The 16237-nt window shown below is 35.5% G+C and overlaps 1 protein-coding gene across 1 annotated transcript in view; it reads left to right on the top strand.

The window, feature by feature from the left end:
- The window catches only part of LOC107737749 (peptide YY-A), a 50815-nt gene that overhangs the window by 1715 nt on the left and 32863 nt on the right, over positions 1 to 16237 (top strand). Inside the window, exon 2 of the mRNA XM_016549351.1 lies at positions 1778 to 1955. The gene's annotated coding sequence lies outside the window, so the exon portion shown is untranslated. The remainder of the gene's footprint in view (positions 1 to 1777; positions 1956 to 16237) is intronic.

The raw sequence follows: 16237 nt of genomic DNA, 5'->3' as shown, positions 1-16237 counted from the left end.
TTGTCATGCTGGAAGGTAAACCTTCTTCCCATTGACAACTTTCTGTTGAAAGTTAGGGTTAGGTGTGTTTTTGAAGGTGTGTTTTGGCAAAGCTCAGTCGCGACTGCATGTGGCCTTTCTTGAGGAGTGGCTTTTTTCTCGCAACCCACCCATACCAGCCACATTTGTGGAGCATATGTGATATTGTTGTCACATGCACACAATGACCACTCTTTAATAAATTCCTGCAACTGCTTCAGAGTTGCTGTAGGCCTCTTGGTCGCCTCTCTGACCAGTTTCCTCTTCTTTCATCCAGTTTGGAGCAACGTCCTGATCCAGGGAGGGTCTGTGTTGTACCAAATACCTTCCACTTCTTAATAATAGACTTCACTGTGCTTCTAGGCATTGATAAAGCCTTTGAATTTTTTTGTATCCACCTCCTGACTTGTGCCTGTCCACAACTTTATCCTGGAGATCTTTTGACAGTGCCTTGTCAAACATAGTTGATAGTTTGCTTCAGTTGCACTACCAAGGACTGAAATGTTTCAGGAAAGCTCTTTTCATGCTGAGCTGATCAAAATGACCACAGCTGATCACAGTTGAAAGTCAAATGGTTTGATTTGCACCTGGCTGAGTTTACAAGTCATTTTTAGGAGGGGGTGATCTCTTTTCCTACTCAGTGATACTGTTTTTTTTTTTTCTGACATGTTGGTATTATATCTTTCACTTGGATGTTCTAAGTTTCACTGAGTAAATACAACTGGATAAAACAAAAACTGTGTCCGTATTCATTTCAGGCTTTAAAGCAACACAATGTGATTATTTTAAAGGGGGTGATTCCTTTCTATACCACTATATACACTATACACTGTAGGCTTCACCATATTCAGCACATAAAATTGAGCTTCGCATTTTAAACCTAGTCTATACAAACGTGTTTAGTATCATGTTAATGTATTTACTGTACTTATGTATCTAACAATGCTAACATTGCAGTCATTAAAATAAGAGTTTTGCGAAAAAATTTTTTTTTATTAATCAGGGACTCATTAAATTGATCAAAAGTGACAAAGACTTTTACATTGTTACAAAAATTTATTTTTTTCACATTCTATTCATAACAGAATCCTGAAAAAATGTATGATGGTCTCCACAAAAATATTAAGCAGCAGCATTATGCAGCATTGATAATAATATGACATATTTCCTGAGCAGCAAATCAGCACATTAGAATTATTTCTGAAGGATCATGTGACACTGAAGACTGGAGTAATGATGCTGAAAATCTATCTTTGCTTCACGAGAATAAATTACATTTTAAAATATAGTAAAAATAGAAAATTGTTATTTTAAATTTCACAGTATTATAGTTTTTACTGTATTTTGATCAAATAAATGTAGCATTGATGAGCATACGAGCCAATTTGATGTAAAAGGGACATTGAAACATTTAGCTGAACTTTAGCTCTTTAACTTTAGTTTAGATTGAAGTACAGACCCCGTGTTGAAGACCGCTTATCTAAAATAATAAATTCTTGAAAGATTTACTTTAATAAACAGCCTTGCATACGATTGATAAGAGTGTTACACTGAAATGATCTGCTCAATGAAATCCCTGATCCGATTCTGGCTCATGTTTCCACCCGGAATCTGTTTAACACGTAAGAACTGTGAGATTAAGTGATCAGTGATCCACTACTGCAGCCCTGGAATGAAATTTACCGGGCCTACTTGGGTTAAGTGAGCTTGTCATTGTTTAATTGCACAAGGTTTAATTTGTATGGCCTTTGTATTGCAGCTAGAGCAAACACCTAAAACTCCTCTGTGTTTTGACGGGTCACAAGACTTGACCAGAGGAAATGAGCTGGGAACGCAAGCCTGTGAAGATCCTATCAGAGGGTGGGAAAAAGCTAGAGCCATTTAGCATCCCACCACTTCAAAGAGGACAGCGTTACTACTGATCCACACACGCACTGGTACGCAAAGATAGTCACAGATCTCCAAACGAGTACAGTCTTCTCTGCCATCCTCGCACCATCTCATCTAGAGCCTTTAAAACGCTATAACAGTTTATAACAGTGATATGTACTCTTTGAAAACTTCCAGCCCTGGATAGCAAAATCTGCTTCATGGGGTTTAGCCTGTCTGAAAGCATGTGGTAAGCCTTGTGGAATGTTTTAAATGACTCCCAGATGCGGGCAGTGAACGTACTTAACCCTTTAGCATCTATAGGCAGAGCAGTCAGGTTTACTTTTATTGTAAGTGCATCTGTTAGCACACTTTATGTCTCCTTTATTTTCCTTGCCAACCGTCAGAGATAGTAATGGGCTGTTTCAAATCTTTGTCAGCTCTCTTTGATGACCTTATATCAATGTTAACACTGTAGTCATTATAGTCTATATTGCTTATAGAAAAAAGTAGTGTAAAATATTTAAAAAGAAAATATGCTGAATTTTTCATTTATCAATCAATAGTTAAGACATACAGACTTACTTAACAGTTGTAGTAGCACATTATTGATTTTATGACAATAATTATTCCTCTTTTATTTGACTATTTGTGCCATTTATTAGCTTTCAAACATGTCTAAAGTTGTTTTATTGGAGTATCAACACCCTTAATGTGTGAGTACCAGAGCTCAAGTATGATTGTTGGTGCCTTTGGTTCAGAGAGAGGAAGTCTCGTGTTTGTGAATCTGCTGCTTGGGAGGACGATCATATCGAAGTAACTGATATCCTTTAAAGAAACGAACTCGACTGCCCTTTCACTTGCCAACCCTCCTCCTCCCTTTCTGTGCTCATTTGCCTGCCAGAACAAAGCCATGGAATGAAGCCTGTTAGGCGGACTGATAACAATAGACAGAACTAAGTGAGTGGGGAAAAAGTAGAGGGGGAAAAAGGCAGAATGTAGGTCGGAGGTACTGCCATAAGATGAGGCAAGTAGAATTACGGAGACATATTTTGAAAGAAGTGGGGTTGGTTTTCATGTTATGAGTGGATTTCTTTAGTTTCTTGTGCAATCACTGGTTTTATTTGGTGTTTTTCAAAGTGCATATTATTCATCTTCGTACCCCTAGATAAGGAAGAAACCTAGAAGTCTCTACATTCCTGAAGGCTAAACGAGCACATTTTGTCTGGTGTTGACATATTTCTTATTGAAACAGGAAGGTAGGATCAGACATATGGAAGGACTGACAGTACGTATGGCTCCGCAACACAGAAGAGGTGAAAGTGTTGGGATAATGGTTGGCTGAGGCTGAATACGAGTAATGATTATGAACCTCAGAATGGATGTGGCTAGATGAAGGCTTGTTTTGTTTTTGAGATATCATGCATACCTTTTTATTTAAGTGTTGCTTTCACTTGTACTGTACTGCCGTTAAAAAGTTTTGGATTGGTAAGGTTTTTTCAAATGTTTTTGAAAGAAGTCTCGTATGCTTTGATCAAAAATACAGTAAAAACAATAATATTGTGAATATTGTTACAATTCAAAATAACTTGTACGTTTTTTGATCAAAAATACAGTAAAAACTATAATATTGGGAAATTTAAAATAACACTCTTCCATTTTACTATATTTGAAAATGTAGTTTATTCCCCTGATGAAAAGCTGAATTTTCAGCAGTCATCACCCCAGTCTTCAGTGTCACATGATCCTTCAGAACTCATTCTAATATGCTGATTTGCTGCTCAGGAAACACTTCTTATTTTTATCATGTTGAAAACAGTTTTTTCAGGGTTCTTATACATCTTTATTTTCACTCTTAATACATTTAGTGTATCCTTGCTCAATAAAAGCATTCATTTCTTAAAATGTCATTTTACTGACCCCAGACTTTTAAATAGTAGTGTATATGTGCATAAAATAATGATAATAATAATACTATTTTGTTATATTATATGGATTTATTTATATTCTATAAATTCTTTATGCTAGTTTCTAAATGTTTCCAGCAAGGCTACTGTAGGTACAGTTTGACGGACAAAAAAAACTCTCAATCCATCCTCTCTTCTCAGGGAAACTAATCTGTTGAAATATATCCGCATTAGGCACAGTGCTTCTCAGAGGCAGTGAGTGAATGTCACCGTGAGCCCGTGGAGAGGACAGAGCCCAGTGATGACGGGGATAATGAGGGTGATGAAAGTGCAGACGGGGTACACATGGAAGACAGACAAATTAATTATTCACCTCACTTACCACATCCTACCTTGTCTTCTTCATGTGCTCTCTGAACATCCACTGACCCAAATTCACAACAACAAAAAAAGTTGCCCAAGACATACTGGATCAATGTGTTGTTGTTATTTACCTGATTCATATTCATAACTTTTTGTCATTACAAAAAAAAAAAAAACCTATTCTAGTTCTAATTAATTTTTCATTGGTAACAAGATCACAGATACATGACAGTGCCACTATATAACCAGCCACAAAAGGCCCAAAATAGAAGCTGCCTGCTCCAATTGATGCATAACAAGCCCTCTCTGCCTGTACACAAACACACATTCACAAGCTCAATAAAACTGAACAACTCTGTAAACTGCAATTAAAATCCTGGGCACTAATTAGGTGGAAATGGATGCTTGTTAAAAGACAGCAAGTTTAGAAAGTGGACTCAACATGGCGACCAGTTTATTTACCCCCTGTACACTTCTGCCAGTTTCCGTCACAGGTTTTCTTTATGCATTAACAACTGATACGCTTTACAAACATGCATTCGGACACTTGACGGGCAGACGTTCATGTTTTTACTGCTTGTCTTGTTTGAAAGCTTGAGTGTGACGTGGATAATCTGCTGATTCGTTTTTTTAATTGGTTATTGATCACATCATTGAGCCTTAGAGAAGGACCAGGAAAAGGTCCTTTGCTGTCTCAATTACAGTGCAGAGAGATCACCGTGCTGCCCATTTTTATTGTTTTGGTTTACATGGGTTCAGTTGATGGCAAATGTACAAATACATGACATGTGACAATATAGTACTCTAACAAAAAGTACCACAGTATTACCATGTTGTTGTTGTTTTTCAATTATGCATTTGCCAGATGCTTTTATTCAAAGTGACTTCCATTGCGTTGGAATGCTCTACTGACATGTTACAATACCATAACATAACACTGTTTTTATGACATCTACCATGCTAATACCATGTTGTTTAATGTACTATGATAGTAACATGACATAATTTGTGGTACCATGGACTAGCATGTAAATATAGCTATCATCCAGAACCATGATATTACCATAGTAAGACCATATTAGTTCTGTAATAAGTAACACAAATAAACACCAACTTCACTATATAAGCCACATAGTACTGTGGGAGTTGGGGCGAGTTCTGTATACATGCTGCTTCCTATCTTGTCTTTCTCGATTCCTCCCATTTGTTTCTGAACTCAGTCAACTCATCTACATTTGTGCTTTCTCAGTGTGTGTGTTCAAACATCAATGTACTGCAAAACAGTCACATTTTTCAGATATGAAGCCATTTTGGATTAAGATAAAATAGAGATGTTGTTTACTGATATATGACAATCAGTTTGGTCAAAATTGCAAAAAAAATAAAAGAATAATAATAATAAAAAATTAAGTAACAGAACTTGTTCATTTTTATATCTATTTTTCACATTCAACATTGGTCCAAATTGCACAACAACAAAAAAAAATCCTCAGAATTTTTTTGTCTTTCACTTTCTACATTAGTCTAAATTGCACAACAAATTAATCTGAGTTTTTTATGTCTTTCACTTTCTACAAAAAGATGTTCCCACATACTCCTGCCTCTACCCCGTTTTTTTTCTTTCTTTCTTTCATGAAAGAGTCCTCCTGTGTCCATTTTAGGACACGGAGCCCACTGGTGCATGAAGGCTAGCTGTCGCTTCACATTACAGTGAGCAGGCATTGGGCACTCGGTCCTCGGCCCTCGCCCCTCGCCCCTCACAAAACATACATCCTCTCCTCCAGAGGTCCTGAAAATGTATCTATGCGAGAGGAAACTGTAACACTCTAGATTTTTTCTTAAAATAGCCTACCACCTACAAGCGCCACAGAGACTACTGTAATATTTATTCTAGAGTTGATCCGATTTCTTCTTACCTGAACAGAGAGTGACACTGTTAAGTCTTCTTAAAGATTAATGTATCCACAATACTTCATATGCAGATTTCGCGAAAATACCAAAGCATAACAGCCTCGACTCTATATGAAAAGGCAGGTCACTGGGTAACATTCACCCGTCAGTACATGCCACTGCAAAACTAAACTGAAGAACAGAAGCGCACACGTACACACACATACGCTGAAAACCTCAGCCCACTTCTCACAGTCTCTCACGCAATGCTCCTCACCAAGGGCTTCCTGTTCCTCTTGCTGTTGTTTATTTGCCCAAGTGCCCAAGCACCATCATCAACACCCTCTGAAAAGAGAAGTGAAACTGGGGTCACTTCAGGCCATTCTGGGTGCACAGACATGCCCACAAAAAAATAAAAATAAATCTTTGTTGGAAAAATGGATGAATCTGATCCAAAGTTTTAGATTTCTGCACTAACATAAAGTTGAATTATGTAACACAAATGTAGTATTATCAGAGCTAGCATGTACATTTAGCATGTGCAAGCATTAGTATTATGTCTCCTGAGATACAAATGTCTTAAAGACCCGTTGAAATCACTTGGCAAATCTTTCTTTCCTGTGTTGATGTACTTCCTGTTGAAACAGGAAGTTTTGGTGAGACATATTGAAGGGCTTGTCAACTTTGTTTAGAAAGCGACGCCATGATTTGCTACTTGCTAGTTGCTAGGTGGTAATATGGGGCGGGACATTATCATTCCAGAGAGCATTTGATTGGACATAAATCTGAATGAGTCATCAATATTTTTAGTTTTCCTAGAAGAGAAATACTGCAAATTTTATGTGTATATATATGTAAGTGTTTAAGTGTTAGCAAATAGATTAGCCTCAAAGCTAGCTTCAATAACTGGAGAGCAACCATGACAGCAGCTAAACTGAATATAGTAACAAAAAAAGCTCAGATTTTATGTTCACATTGAAACAATAACATAAAGAACACTACTGTTCAAAAGTATGGAGTCTATAAGATATTTTAATGTTTTTGAAAGACCTCTCTTATGCTCACCAAGGCTGCATATTTGATAAAAAAAATACATTAAAACAGTAATATTTTGAAATATTATTACAATTTAAAATTCTGTTTGAATATATTTTAAAATGTAATTTATTTGTGTGATGGCAAAACTAACTTTTCAGCAGTCAATACTCCAGTCTTCAGTGTCACATGATCTTTCAGGAATCATTCTAATGTGCTGCTTTGCTGCTGCTTTTTTGTCAGGATTCTTTCATGAACAGAAAGTTCAAAACAATAGTATTTACTATTTGAAATAGAAATAGAATCTTCAGTAAGGTTATACATCTCTTTACTCTTTACTAACTAACTAAATAAATAAAATTAAAATGAAAGAAAAAAGAAAGAAAAGCTCCTAGTGTGTTTATCTTATGTGTTGCACCATTTAACCACAGCAATGACCACTAATATGAACGTCACATGACATACTGCACAACTGCATGAGGAACTGAACGTCAACGTGTTTTTTTACTGCTGAAAATATAATGGAAACAACCTTTAGACAATGATGAAGCTCAATGCAAAGGAAACAGACAATAACCCACAGTCCTAAGCAAACATACTCAAATACATCCACACTATTGCAGAGTTATGAAATACTACACCTGCGCTCATACACCCTCTGGGCTCAAAGATACATACGAAATTACTCAAATATACCCCAACCTCCCATTCAAACTGATATTGTGTTGTCTAAGCCTGAGTTTCAACACACACACACACACCAAAACACACACCCTTGAGTCGTTCGCCTTGATAAATATAATTAACCTCAAGCCATCCCAGTGCAGCTTTGAATTGATCAGAGCAGGCAGAGTTGCAGCAGGCCTGTCAGCACCAGCATAATCAATAGACCTTATTGATCCTACATGCGGTGAGAGTCTGTGTGTCAGCATGCATATGTGAGGGATCACACTGCATCTGCTTCGGATTTGTGCTCAGTGTGCGCATGTGGGCACGACATGAAAAAAGTGGGGGTTCGAGGCTTAGTCTCCTACCGACTGCTTTGTAACAAGTAACTTGGGAAGGCAAATCGAGTTTTAAAGTGGGCTAGTGAAATATGGTGAAAATATGGTGTGGGCTAGTGAAATATAGTGAAATATTTTTTTTGTGTGTGTTCGCTGATGCAAGCCATAAAACTGAGTGTGACATTTAATTTTTTTTTTTTTTTGCTCATTAATGCTGACAACATGTAGTCTATATCCTACAACATCTTTGACACATTAGCAGCTACTTCCTGTGTCATTTAAATGTATAAATTAATCAAGTCAGATTAAATATGTTTTAAATGTAAAAGTAAATAAAATAAATGTACGGTAATAATTATATTTTATATTGTATAACAAATATTTTTGAACTATTTGAAATAATATTCTATAATATAATATATATATATATATATATATATATATATATTAAACTTATTATATTTGTTTGTACTGCATGTGTACATGAACCAGACCCTAATTTCGACTGCTGTAAGAGCCTACATTGATAAAGTGAGGAACACAGATTTGTTTTTGTTTTTTTTGTTTGGTAATATTTCCACTAAATCAGGCCCAAAAACAACACAAAAACATATGAGATTAAATATTCTTAATCAATTATAACCATAAAGTCAAAAGTTACTGAGATAAGACATTTTTGCTTGCTTAACTTACTCAAAACAGTTTTTTAAACTATTTGTGTCATTACTGAAAAACTACATTTTTTTGTAAGGAGGTAGAGCAGGGTTTCCAAAACTAGGGTTTGTGAGTTGATGAAACATTAATTAATTAACTCATGAAATAATTATGAAATAAATGGAAATGGGAAAAATCTATAATAATAATAATAATACAAATTCTAATATATTATACTAATATTATATTTTATTTGTTTACCTCCATGTCATGTGACCATTACCTGACGTCAGAGAACCCTAAACATGCGAATGTGTTGTTAAATTCTTGAAATTTTAGGTCAAAGGGGTTTAGCTAACAAAAATGTTTGGTAATCCCTGAGGTAAATGACTGAATTGTGCTTTAACATACCTAATATGGGCTCTCTGAGTGCATTGTGTTTTATGTTATTCCCAAAGTTACATTTCAATCATGACAACTCTCTGAAGATTTTAATAGCCAGCCATATAAATGCAAGGCAGTAAGCTCATTGGCTGCATATGCAGCATGAACCAATCAGCTTGTACCAAGTCGTTTAACTCTCTGAATATTATCAGTTACGTTAACAACCCGTCGCCTGCGCCATCTAGAGTTTCATGACTGAACTACATATTTATTGAGTGTTAATTCTCATATTTATTGAGAATTATCCCTGCTCTCCCCTCCTGAATAATAAAATTAGGTTGTGACTGAGATGAATTAGTGAATGTTACTTAAACATTGCAAGAGTTAATGCTACCTAGCATAATAAATTCCAACTGCATTGTGTGCCTCTCTCAGTACCACACATAGGTACGGAGACACATGAAAGCGCTGGGGGTTGGGCATTGTGACTGTGAGGAAGAGAGAGGGGCACATGGGGAGAGGGTGGAACAAGATTTACATGAGGCTGCTGTAAAACTTTGACCCCACAGTTGTAAATCTGCCAGTGGAGTCTAGCCAGCACAACAGGAAGTATGGGGGATCAGAGAAAGAAAGAGAGAGAGAGAAAGAAAGGATGTAAATATGGGAATGGGGGTAGAGATGGTAGATTGTTAGGCTTGTATTCAATTAGAAAAGTTTTTAAATATGTCTAGATTTCGCTATTAAACCTGACTGGTGCTGGTGCAAATGTTATTTTGCATCTGCTTCAGTTGATTTTCCAGTATCATTGAACTGTAAATGCTTGTTTGAATCCTAACAAGCCATATAGTACACATTGGCTGCTCGCATGTGGTCAAATATAGACCTTGAAAATGGAAAGACTGTTCAAACTTTAATTTGTCAGCTATGAAAAATGGCTAAGAGGTCAAAACACTCTGTTTGAAAAGGTTGATGGCACATACGGTTTTGTTGGGAGTTTAATTTAATGATTTATGCCTTGTATTCTGTTTGTACACACACCACTAATAGTGGTTGTTTCTGTACCGAATGTCAATATTTTTTCTTAATGCTCAATCGAAAGATGAAATTTACATTGCAAGGAGTGAAAAAAAGGCCCTGGTACGCTCACTTTGAAGATAAATATCAACAAAACAGCATGAGAGCATGTTACGAAAGTCGGCATGAGAGCGCATTACAAAAGTTAATGTGCCGCCCACTTAGGTGTGGTAACTCAGGGTCATGATGTGAAAATACAGGATGTAGATACTGAGACAGGAAGTGGCAGGCACCAAAGTTTCAAAGCATGTCAGTATTCAAGGTCATGAGAAATTGCTGGCATGAATACACCTCTGAACTCTGGCTGGCTTTGAGGATGTGATGTGAAATATAAAAACAGACTCACTTTACAATAATCTTCACTTTTCAATATAAAGTTATTTTATATTGAATTAGTTTAAAGCAAATTGTTATTCATAATAATATAATTGTGGAACTCTGTGTGAATCAAACTGTGTCCATTTTTGCCTTATCTATTTTATTATAGACCTATGACAAGTGACAGGGAGTTACTAGCCTACCTAAAACAGAAGGACAGTAGCTCAGCAAATTTTTTAACAATGTATCTTTTCCAGTGGAGGCATAATGCATTACATTTTAATGTCTGAACTGACAGAGTAATCAAGTGCACAGAACTAAACGGTCCTCTTTCACACACATACAGTAGCATTGCAAAGTAGCATTGATGCATTCTAGTGCATTCAGGTGAATCGTTTTTTTCAAAATGATCCTCTCACTAATATGTAGCTTTGGAAAGTCAGATTCATTGTAATGAAGTGGTTCTTTTCAACGGTTCATGTAAATGAACTGATTAAAACAATTCAACAGTTTGAATCTCTGTACTAGGCACAATGTTTTCAAATCGATTATGCATTTATGCTAATCTACCTTATTGAAGGATCTCACTCAACAATTAAATCAGAAATTATATTTTTGGATTATTATTATTGCTATAATTAGCCTATTTATAAAAAGCATATGTGACCCTGGACCACAAAACCAGTCATAAAGGTCCATTTTTCAAAATTGAGATTTATACATAAATTGATGTATGGTTTGTTAGGATAGGACAATATTAGATCGTGATACAACTATTTGAAAATCTGGAATCTGAGGGTGCAAACAAATCAAAATATTGAGAAAATCGCCTTTAAAGTTGTCCAAATGAAGTTCTTAGCAATGCATATTACTAATCAAAAATTAAGTTTTGATACATTTACTGTAGGACAAGTACAAAATATCTTCATGGAACATGATCTTTACTTAATATCCTAATGATTTTTGGCATAAAAGAAAAATCAATAATTTTGACCCATACAATGTATTTTTGGCTATTGCTACAAATATCCCCCAGCGACTTAAGACTGGTTTTGTGCTCCAGGGTCACAAATATACCCAGCAAACAGGAAACATTCTCAGAACTGTGGCTAACATTAAGTTATCTCAAAGTTATGAACAAACGTTCTTCCGGTAATGTTTATAGATTGTTTGTTTAAAGTCTGATCTTTAATAGTGGTCTCAAAATGTTAACGCACACACAAAAAATTATTTATACATCATTCATGGAACTTTTTTTTCTGAAACCTTTTAGATGGGCGTTCAACAGTTTTTGTTTTTTATTATTGTAACTATTTGTTTCAGAGTGTTTAGAAAACATTGAAAATAATGTTCCCAGAATGTTTGCAAAATAATAAAATGGAATGTTCCCTTAATGTTCGCGTAGTACAGGTACTTGTAGCTAACTACTTTTTCAGTAGCTTGACTGTAGTTTAACAAAGTAGCTTATAGCTTGGCAAGCTTTTAAAGTAGTTTCCCCAGCACTGCTAATGACCATAAAAACCTCTTTTCACTCTTCTGTTTGACTTCTAGACTTTGCTCTTCTCCTCTATTCGTCTCTCTTTCTTTCTTGCTGACTTGACTCTTTCAGCAATACACATTTACATGCACACAATTTTTTAGGGATCCAGGGGAGTGTCTAAGCTGGTGCGTTGAATGCCTTCTATATTTCTAAGAGGATCTGCTCTAGACAGCAGCTGTTCTCAGGTCAAGGCAGGAATTCTTGAAATCTTGAGATCTGAGCAACTGCTGGTTTATTGGATACCACTCAGCTAATGGGCCTGTATCTACAGCCACCAGACCAGATGTTACTCTGTATATGTATGTGTACATACACTGAAAAAAATAACTATTAAGATTCATTTAAAAAAATTTTGGTAACAAATTGCACGAACACATTTTAAGTAAATTTTACTGCTCTAATATCAAGTACAACTTACTCACTATTATTAAGTAAAATCTACTTACTAAACTTAACATTCATGAAGAAATTAAATCTAATTGCACACTAATTAAGTAAATATTACGTAATTATATTTAATTTAAAAGTGTTTATTTAAAGTAATTAAGTAAAGTTTATTTATTATTTTATAGACAGGAACCTTGCATTTATAAAAATATGACGTAAATCCTACTATTTATTGAAGTAAATAAGTAGATTTTATTATATGTTTTGATCGAGATGTCCCATTTACTTAGTTTTATGAATATATATTACTCCCGATGTAAACATTGCAAATTTTTTTTTTGATTAATATAACCACATAAACTGTATTCATTTTGTCTATACCAGGGGTTCTCAACTCTGGCCCTCAAGGTCCACTTTCCTGCAGAGTTTAGCTCTAACCCTAATCAAACACACCTGAACAAGATCATCAAGGTCTTCAAGATTACTAGAAAGTTACAGGTTGCTCTGTAGGGACATACAGCGCCAGAGTTGAGAACCTCTGGTCTATACCTTTATCACAAATCACACAACTAAAATACAATTAAACTCTTTATTTTTCCAACATTAATAAAAGTGAATCAGTCACATTGACATGACCTACTAAAGTCTGGACACAAGTTTTTAAAGGTGCAGTAAAGCCTCATAAAAAAAGTGCCATTAATCAACAAAACATGTATACCTCCACTGGTGATATTTGGTCTATTGAAAATAGAAAAAAATAAAGTATGACTGAATGCTACTTTTCTGTTGGATTAAAATAACCACAAACTGTATTGATTTTGTCTCCAGGGGTTCTCAACTCTGGCCCGCAAGGTCCACTTTCCTGCAGAGTTTAGCTCTAACCCTAATCAAACACACCTGAACAAGATCATCAGGGTCTTCAGGATTACTAGAAAGTTACAGGTTGCTCTGTAGGGACATACAGCGCCAGAGTTGAGAACCTCTGGTCTATACCTTTATCACAAATCACACAAGTAAAATACAATTAAACTCTTTATTTTTCCAACATTAATAAAAGTGAATCAGTCACATTCACATGACCTACTAAAGTCTGGACACAAGTTTTTAAAGGTGCAGTAAAGCCTCATAAAAAAAGTGCCATTAATCAACAAAACATTTATACCTCCACTGGTGATATTTGGTCTATTGAAAATAGAAAGAAATAAAGTATGACTGAATGCTACTTCAAGTGTCTGCTGTTCTGTAATACAATCCCAATCTCCACTACCAACATGAACTGCATTTGCTGCACCATACAGTTTTGACCCCAGGAGGTATCAAATATATATATATAAAAAATACTTAAACAGAACAAGATGAGGTTTTAACCTGACAGAGCTAGGTAGTATTGATATAACCAAAACTGCATCTAACATGAAAACCATCAGTCTGTCTTCCTCCCCACACCTCAAGTGTCCACTGTATTGGCTCGTCGTCAGAGTTAGGTCACCCTGTAAATAAACAGACACAATTTGTGATATTAAAACAATGATCTAAAACATTTAACCACAATTTTATATTATGCAGTGAAGAATAGGTAAAAATAACAACAATAATGTTATATCATGCAAATCTATGCATAGATTTATACTTGCCTGAATATGAGAATGAGACCAATCACTCCTTCTGTGTGCTCATCAGCTTACACTCCGGCTTATTCTGCAGTGAATCCAACGCCTTCCTGTTGATAGAAACATGTGTTCATAAGACTTTGCTTTTTAACCAACAAATGACAGATTGTTTGAGCAAAAGAAGAGATATAACTGACAAGACTGGACTGGAATTAACTATAAGTTGAATACCATCATAAAGAAGCGTAACAACACTTTTACTAACACTTTCTATTCACACTTTTCAAAATTAGTCCTATAAAACACAATCGCTGGTGGCAACAGGTGCTTTAGGGTTAGGTAGTATGTTAGCTTAGCATAGCGACAAAACACGACAATTAATGAGATAAACTTACTACAAAGTTATTGCTCTAAACTCTCTCTATTACGTCAGTCGAGTGTTTGAAAGAGCAGAAACTAGCATTATGCTAAACTATGCGATTGTTTTATTTAGTAACGATGTTAGCTAGCTAGCAGTTACAGTAATTTCCAATTGTGCTCAAGTTTTTACGTGAAAAACAGCTTTGTGAATCTCTGAACTATTGAAAACATTTTCGCTGAAATATCACTCACTGTGAACGCACGCAAGTTAACTTTAATGAGGTTATGTGATTAATATGAACGTCAATGTACAGTATGAGTCAAGCAAACAAGAATCAAACTATCGAAATTCACACGGACCAAAGTATTACAAATCAGAAAGCTAAAACAGAAAGGCAAACTTACCTTAAACACGAGAAAATCCAGCCATGCATCTCCTCCGTGACAAGCCCAACCGTCCCTCTGATTCAAAGCGTGTACCACGCATGCGCGGATTCAAGCGCGATGAACTTTTAGATTAAAATTTACTTAATATTTCTAGATTTATGTGCAATGACTATAAAACAGATAAATATTACAAGTAAATATTAATAAGAGTTACTCTTCTCACGCAGTTCATTAATTACATGAATTAAATGTGTACATTTTACTTAGAAAATTGTTGTTCTTCTTGATTTTTAATATTACAAGTAGAATTTATGATGATTAATTTAATATATTTTACAACACCACAAAATCTTTTTTTTCAGTGTACTTAGCTATAGTTTGAGGCCAAAACTGTGAGATAAATGTGACAAAAACTCCCTATGGAGAAATAATAGTAAATAATAGTTTAAAATGTCGAGGTTTTGTTTTGCAGGTCATTATTTTAACTTGAATTCTCCGAAAACATAATAATCTTGTTGGATCATTTTAAATGTGTCTATTTATTTATTAAGTTTTTCTGAAATGATTGTACAGTGCTACAAAAAAGGTTTCGTTTTTTTCACCTGTTACACCCCAGTAACTTCTCAAAAATGCATAACATGCCTGACTGTGAGTCAGATTCAAAGAATAACCTAAAAGACTGAGAAATAAAAACATGCTATGAAAATAAGACACCCCCCCCCCGCCATCACAAAAAGTTTGAGTACAGATAAAGAATAAATTAGAGGCAGCTGTTTCTGCTCTGATACCTGGTTCACACAACATACTGTTGAACTTCAAAGTTAAATGAAAAACTGCGAAGGTCTTGGAGAAAAGAGCTGACTGTCTTATCTCATGAGCTGAGAGTGAGGTTTGCGTGACAAGGCTGGCCACGAGAGGAAGTGAAATGTGTGAGAATGGCAGTCACCGCAGTCTCATCTCAGAACACTCACCACCGGCTCATGCCTGTCCTCACTCTCAAACCTACTGCTCCTGCCTTCACCCCTCTCACTTCCTGACTCGTTTCAAGATTGTATGTTGTCGCTCTTACAACTTCAAAACACAGTGCACAAAAAAGTTACTGTTGCTGAAATAAGCAGATTCAGCAAAGAATCAGTCCCTCTTTCCACTGCATTTTTTTTTTTGCATATTACTAAAAGATTATTTGTCTTTATTAACGCAGTTTTCCCTAATAGGGATGTTGTCTGATTTCAGCAATGTGGACAAAACCCACACAAACATTTTATTAAAATGGGGACATATCAGAGTTCTGTTTTACATATGTTATGTTATGTTATGTTATGTGTGCGTGCGTTTTTGTGACAAATGAGGACATAAATTTGTATAATGACAAAGGTATGACATAGGTATTACAAGGAGAAGGTGACTTTTCAGGACATTACCCCATGTCCCCACTTT

The sequence above is a fragment of the Sinocyclocheilus rhinocerous genome, unplaced genomic scaffold, assembly GCF_001515625.1.
Source record: "Sinocyclocheilus rhinocerous isolate Xijiao unplaced genomic scaffold, SAMN03320098_v1.1 scaffold43, whole genome shotgun sequence".
Lineage (NCBI taxonomy): Eukaryota > Metazoa > Chordata > Actinopteri > Cypriniformes > Cyprinidae > Sinocyclocheilus > Sinocyclocheilus rhinocerous.
The sequence above is the reverse complement of the archived record's forward strand: the minus strand, read 5'-3'. Positions and strand labels throughout refer to the sequence as shown.